Source organism: Camelus ferus, chromosome 1 (genome assembly GCF_009834535.1).
Source record: "Camelus ferus isolate YT-003-E chromosome 1, BCGSAC_Cfer_1.0, whole genome shotgun sequence".
Lineage (NCBI taxonomy): Eukaryota > Metazoa > Chordata > Mammalia > Artiodactyla > Camelidae > Camelus > Camelus ferus.
The window spans coordinates 1,135,311-1,142,041 of NC_045696.1; the positions used below are offsets into that span (position 1 = coordinate 1,135,311).

Below are 6,731 nucleotides of genomic sequence, written 5' to 3' on the forward strand. Positions count from 1 at the left end.
CGCTCTCCCATCTGCCTCCCCCTTTCCTGTTTTCCGTTGGGCCCGCCTCTCCTCTCCTCTCTGCCTTGCCTCCCTCGGGGGCTTCTGGGATGAAGGAGGAGGAAAGGGCAGTGCAGGGCCGGGTGGGTGGAGGGGGTGCCAACGGCCAGTGGTGCCCTCTGCCCAGGATGCCCAGCACAGCCCTTCCTTCCGCCGACTTTGCTTCGGACCCTCTGGGGCTCTGCCTGCGTGGTTCTGGGAGAGGCCTGCGCCGCCCCAGCTTCAGGGCCCTCGTCTGTGCCACTGACAAGTCAGTGCAAAGACCCCTGAGAGACGCCTTCAGCTCATCTTGATTTTATTTATGGCAAAAGGAAAAGGAAACCAGCCCGGGAAACCAGCCAGCCCTGAGTCACAGGCTGCGAGCTACAAAAGCGCGGCGACAGGGAGCTGCCTGGGCCCCGGGCGGCCGCCTGCCTGGCTGCGTTTGGAAGGTGTGAGCTCATCTGAGTCCTCCTTCCTGGAGCTGGTGTCAGAGGCGGCTGGACCCCTGAAGTCCCCTGGAGCAGGAAGCACCAGGGAAGGTGGAGGTCCCTGGGGTGCCTGATGGGGGCAGGCGGGGGAGGACACCCCCTGACCACCTGGGCAGTCCTGGAGGTGGAGGGAAAGCTCCCCTCGGCACCGGCGGGGGCCCCGGGATCCCCAAATACAGGGTGGACACCTTCTGTGCCGGGTCTGGGGACTCAACCCTCCCACTGCCCCAGCACCTGCAGCAGCACCAGCGGTCAGCTCCCACCCCCAGCCCCGTGGGCACAGCGGGCATGGCAGCGGTGCCGGCCCGAGCTCTGCGGAGGGTGGAGGGGCCGCGCCCAGCAGTCGAACGGGCGTGAGTGTGCACGCGTGTGCACACGTGTGCTGCGTGAGTGTTTTCTGGTTTTAAGGCGTGAGGTCCTCCTTCCTACACCCAGAAACCCAACAGCCTTTCCTGGGGCCGCGTGGCCTGGTTTCTCTTTCGCTCTTTCCTTCCTTCCTTCTGTGTTTTGAGGACACCTCGTCGATAAACACTGAGTCACACAAACGTGCAGATTCCCTGACCAGCAATGTCGTTCCCGGGCTGACCCACACAGAAGTCGCTCCGGTGACTCCCGAGACACGTACAGGACAGGCTCAGAAAGACCCCTCAGCACTTAGGATGAAATTTAAGTGACTGACTACTGGAAGTCACCTGGCGAGCAAAGGCGCGGGGACAGAGGGGACCTGGCGCCGTGGTGGAGGTGACTGCGGTCGGGCCTGCGTCCTGGGGGGGCCGCGTCTGACGTGCTAAGTGAAAAAAGAACAGAAAAGTGAGTGCGTGGCACGGCTGACACTATAGGCACGTGTGGACGCAGGAAAACGAGGGGAGGGGGGCAAAGAAAACCCCGCAAGGCTGCCTGCGTGCCGCGGGCGGGACCCCGCCGCCTCCTGCCCCAGTCCCCTCGTGCCTGTGCTCCGTCCCCGCCCTCGGTCAGGAGAGCGGGCCTTCACTGTGAGAACTGCAGACACTTGCCAATCCTCGCAGCTCACAGCACCGTGGTTGGGAGTAAAGCGACGGTGACACTTCGATCTCCGGGAACGGAGAGCCGTGAGAGCCGTTACCTGACTCGTGTACAGGTCAGCAGTGACGGGTGTCACGACAAAGTCCTGATCAGCTGGGGCGACCGCGGGGCTCCCTGTCTGATCTGGGACACTGGGGAGAGTGCAGCGCTCACGGTTAAAACCTGCATCAGAAAAATCTGCATGACCTGTCCCTGGAGACCCGGACACTGGGGACACACCAGGGGGCAGCGTCGCACCTGGTGGAGGGTCCGAGAGGTCACGTTTGACCTGGACTTGCAGGACACACAGGTGGACGCCAGGTGGACCAAGAGACAGGGGGAGAGAGGAGGCTTCGGGTAAGAGGCAGCAGGTGGGGAGCTGCTTGTGAACCAGACAGCAGGCAGGCTGCCCCCGAGCACTTCTGGGTTCTGGATATTGGACGTCGACAACCATTGTCACTTCGAGGCCTCTGGGAGAAAGAAGGGAACGGGGATCTCAAAAAGGGGGCTTGGGAGGCACTTGGGTGCCACCTAGACTGGCCTTGCTTTGGCACCAGCCTTCGTCGTGCTTCCTGAGAAACGGGGTCGCCAGCCTCACCCGCTCCCTTCCGGAGGAACACGGCTGATGCCGCCAGGCCCCACCGCCCTGTGCTGCTTTATTGCTAGAAAGTTCCTTCTCCCATGAATTTTAAATCTGCCACCCTCTCGCTTCTACCCTGTGTAACACGCGGTGTGACTGCGTCGAGGACTGAGAGGAGGAAGGAAAGGTGCCCAGGCGCTATGATTATTTACGTTAAGACCCGAGAAAGTCTACAGACATCTTATAAATAACAGGAGAGCTTATGACGTCACTGCATGGAAGGGCAACGCACGGACGTCAGCAGGAGCCTGGCCCTGGGAGGCGCCAGTGAGAGTCGAGCCTGGGAGCAGGCTGGGGCGGCAGAGCTCCGGGTGGGATGGCCGGGAGCCCCGCTCAACGCGCCCTGAAGCCCGGGGAGGGGTGGGCAGGGGCGGCTTCCCCACTGTCCGCTTACTTGGCCGTCCCCCCACCCCCCACTGCCCGAGGCCTCTTCCGCCCCGGACAGCCCTGCCTGGGAAGGACACGGAATTCCTCAGAGCTGGAGAATGCTGTGACCTTTGGGGACAGGACAAGGTTCCTAGGGCCTGGATTCCCGCCTCCAGCTCCAGATTGGGATTCCCAAGACAGGGGTCCCCAGGGGAAGCTCCTTTTAAGGGCAGAGCTGCCTGGGGGCCAGTGGGGCCATTCTTGGGGATGGGGTTGGCGCTGATGGGGACAAGGCCGGCCCTGCAGATCCAGGAGCCGGAGGCTGGGAGACTGCACAAGGCCTGCTGTCCCCCTTCCCCAGGGGCCAGGGACAGTGTCCAGAAGCCCGGGGGAGGGTGGAAGTGGGCAGCAGCTGTCACCAGCCTCCTGCACTGCCCACGGCCAACCCTTGTCCCCACCCTCAGAGGCCCGAGGTTTTCAGGGAACATTCTGGATTCCCAGAGCCATGACTTGACTTGCAAACACTTCCTTCCGGCCCAGAGTGGGGGTCACGTTGCATCTTCTATTCCTCTGCTTGCTCAGCCGCGTTTGGCGGGCACAGCAGAGCTCTGCTCCGGCAGCTTCTCGCACAGACAGGGAGGGGCGGGCGGCAGCCAGCCCACACCCCCCAGGGGTGTTCGTGCCCCCGGGAGAACTCGCCCGCAGGCACACTCACCCACAGTCCGTGCACACTCGCGCCCTTACGCACGGCAGCCCCGGTTCTCTGTGGGCCCGGCCTCTGGCTTCCAGGCACCTTGGAGTGAACGGTGAACTAGAACGGGAAGTGGTGAAATCCGATGGATCGGGAGGTTGCAGAAATGGCTTGGTGTTTGCGGGTGGAGTTCTAGAAAGTTCTAGAAAGATTCAAACTTCAAACTGACTCAACCTTGGCTCCACGGGGAACACAGGGCAAAGCCCCATCGCACTTTTCTGTTTAAAATGTTTCTGTTTAAAGCCTCCTTATTTAACGTATTGTTGATGTGGTAACATGACCTACCCTGAAAGAGGCCTGTCGGGCGTGCGACTTCTCCGCCGGGTGTATCCCTGTCCTGGGGCCCAGACGCCGGCAGCGTCTCAGCACCGGGCCTGCGGCCCCTTTTTAAAATGAAACCGCCGGCAGACGTGCAGACCCCGGGCATGACCCAGCCTGAGAAGGATGCGACCCGCGGAGCTGGAACAGGCGGAGCCGGCCCCTCAGCCTCCGCTGGGGACGAGGCCCCGGGGGCTGGCGCTGTCCCGGCCCCGTGCGGTGACCCTGCCCAGTGACCGCGGGGACACACAGCACTGGTCTGCGGCTGTGCTCAGCTGCAGGGCGGAGGCGAACTGGCAAAGGCAGAACCTGCGCATCAGGGAACTGAGAGCGCTTTCCTTGAGGGAAGACTCAGAGGTGAGAAGGAACGCGAGGACAGCCTCAGGGAAGGCGCGCTTCTCCCGCTTGCGGGCGGCAGCCCTGGCGGTGGGTGTGGGCTCCGCCTCAGGGTCCAGGGCTGCGGGGGCCCAGTCCTGACGGGTCCCGGCGCGGCTGCTCCGACTATGCGGAGGCTGCCGTCAGGTTCTCCAGGAAACGGGCTTGGGGCTCCACCCGCCCACAGGATCGGGGGCCGGGGCACGGCCGTGGGGGGCAGGCAGGGACCTGGGCCTGGGCCGGACACGCTTCTTGTGCAAGTCACGAAGCGAGTTTCCACCCGTGTGCAAACTCGTGTGGTGCGGGGTTCGAGCACCCTCAGCCCACCGCGCGCTGCGTGCCCCTGGAGGGGAGGGTGCTGCCGAGGACAGATCTGTCCCCAGTGAGTCATCTGTGCGTCCCCTGAGAGAGCTCATTTAAAAATAGTCGGGACTTTCTCAAGGTCACAGTGACTCTCGAGGTCTATTTTAGGGCAAAGTCAGATCTGAGATGCAAGCGCATATGGGACGTCTGCGGAGAAGGCCCGCGACCCTTCCCAGCGCTGCGCCCGGGTCGAGCTTTCTGCCTTCAACGTCCTTCAGAACCACACCTTTTATCTGCAGAACACTTCGGAGCTGCCACGTGGAAAGGGGATTGAAAGCATGACGGTTCAAGGTCTTCCTGCAGAAGGGCAGCCCAGGTGGGTCCCCCACCTGGCCTTGCACACCTGACAGAGCCCCAGCCTGGAGCTGGGGGGCGAGGGCAGCTCGGGTGGCCGCCCCAGGCCGCCCCCGACTGCACGCCTGCCTGCAAGCCCTGACTTGTGGCCGGAAATCCCTTCTGAAAGGATGTGCCTGACCCCGCGGAGCCCGTTCCCAGGGACAACCTTGCTGCTGCGCGCGTGGGGGGCTGCACCGGCCTGGATTCCTCGCATAGCTCTGCTGGGAGCCCGGAGCAGGGGCGGGGCTTGGCACTCGTCTTCCCCACGGCCAAGGGCTTCCTGGGAGAACACTTCTGTGCATTTTAAACTTGCTCCTGCGCCCCGGGCCTCGGGCCCCCCACCCCCACCGCACAGTCGGCCTTCGTGGGCCCCAGCGACTGAGATGCAGAAATAGATACATTCTGGGGGAACCAGCCTCTGTGTAGGAAGTCGTCCCTCCACTTTTGTTTCCACTCTTTTGCAACAAAGTCGTCCCTTTCTGTGGAAAGAGAAACACAGCTCGCGCAGCGTCGGTCTGCACCTGAGCCAGCAGGCCTGGCGGGCAGGAGGGCTCGCCATCACCTCTGTAGCTCCAGGGACCATCCGGCACGTCTCCCTGCCCAGCAAGGCGGCCGCGGGCACCTCCTGGCTGTGGCCTCTGTGGAGACGGCCACCCTGGGTGGCTCACCAGGCCGGGGTCCCTGAGGAGCACAGGCTGATTGGCCGGGGCAGTTTTCAGGCTGACTATATAAGGTCACGTGGGGGCAGTGGCCCCATTCCTGGGAATCCCCCCTCCCCCAAAGTAGTTGGAACAGCCCTCCCCGTGTCAGCGCAGGGAGTTGCTCAGTCCATGAAGGCTGGCCCGCCCCCGCCTCCCAGCCTCTGGCCGCAGCCTGCAGAGACGGCCGCGCTCTGTGCGGGCTGTGTGCCTGCCTTCAGCTACCCTGAGCACCCACCCCGCAGCACGTGGCCGCGCGCTTGCCTTCAGACACAGCCTGCACTCTGTCTGGGGGGTGTGTGTCTCTCTGAATACACCTACCTTTACTCACCTGTGGCTCCCCCTTGAATTCTTTCCTGTGAAGCCAAGGACCCACGCTCAGTGGGGTGTGTCCCAAGGGCCCCACCGAGACCTGGGACACGGCCCTCCTCATGCCCCACACTGTTCCTGTCACCTGCTCTCCCTTTAGCTCTTTCCGATCATGTTTATCATGAACAACTGACCTCAGAGGTGGCTGCAGACACTTCGGGGCTGGGCTACGATGGCTAACCCAGCCCATGGCTTGGCCATAGTCACCACAAACAGAAAAGGGCAGAGCCCAGGCCAGTCCCAGGTCTCCAACTTCCACCCTCCCCCGTGTGGACGCCTGGGGCTGCAGCCTGGGCCCTGGTGGGGAGGCTGGGCGCCACAGAATCGGTGGGTGGTTCTGCTGAAAGCCTGCGGTGAGGAAGGAAGGCATATGGGGCCAGAGTTTCCTGCGGGAGTTGGAGACAATGATGGCCGGCTGATGGCAAGTTTGCCTGCCCCGGTGAGCCTGGTCTGACCCCAGAGCATGACTCGGGGAGGCAGGGCTCCTCAGGCCCGGCTGAAGGCGCCTCGGACAGTAAGGAGGCGTCTGTGACTCCAAACATAAGTTTTTTGTCTTTACCTAGAAAGCACATTTTGTTATGGGAAAATGAAAACCAGAGAACTTGTTCCACTGAGAGCTGAGGGCAGGTGAACAAAACAACGTACAAGCTGGACCCTGGGCAGCGGGACAGCCCCTCTGCGAATGCCCTGGTCAGGTGTGCACATACCTGCACCTGCCACTTCTCTGAGTGACCAGCGCCCCAGGCAACCACTCCGAAGTACGGGAGGCCCGGCGTGCCTTCTTCATCGTTCAGCGTTCCCAGACCTTCTGATGCTTGCGTCCTTACCTGCGCTTCTGTTGGCCCTGGTTTTACCCGAGGCAGAGAAATCAGACACCTTCATTTCTGTGATTGAGACGCCCAGCCCCTATCTGAGTTTTCTGTTTTATTTCAACTGAAAAATTTGCCTCTTGGGCTTGAAAACAA

At 62.4% G+C, this 6,731-nt stretch overlaps 1 long non-coding RNA gene across 2 annotated transcripts; it reads left to right on the forward strand.

Annotated features, from left to right (window-relative positions):
• Nucleotides 1-3,354: 3,354 nt before the first annotated feature.
• Nucleotides 3,355-6,731, forward strand: LOC116666557. Of its 2 annotated transcripts, none has more exons than XR_004323499.1 (2): nt 3,355-3,982; nt 4,603-6,731. It is a non-coding gene; the product is annotated as an uncharacterized LOC116666557 (long non-coding RNA). The 2 variants fall into 2 exon arrangements; XR_004323514.1 differs by having other exon boundaries at nt 3,915-3,982; nt 4,472-6,731.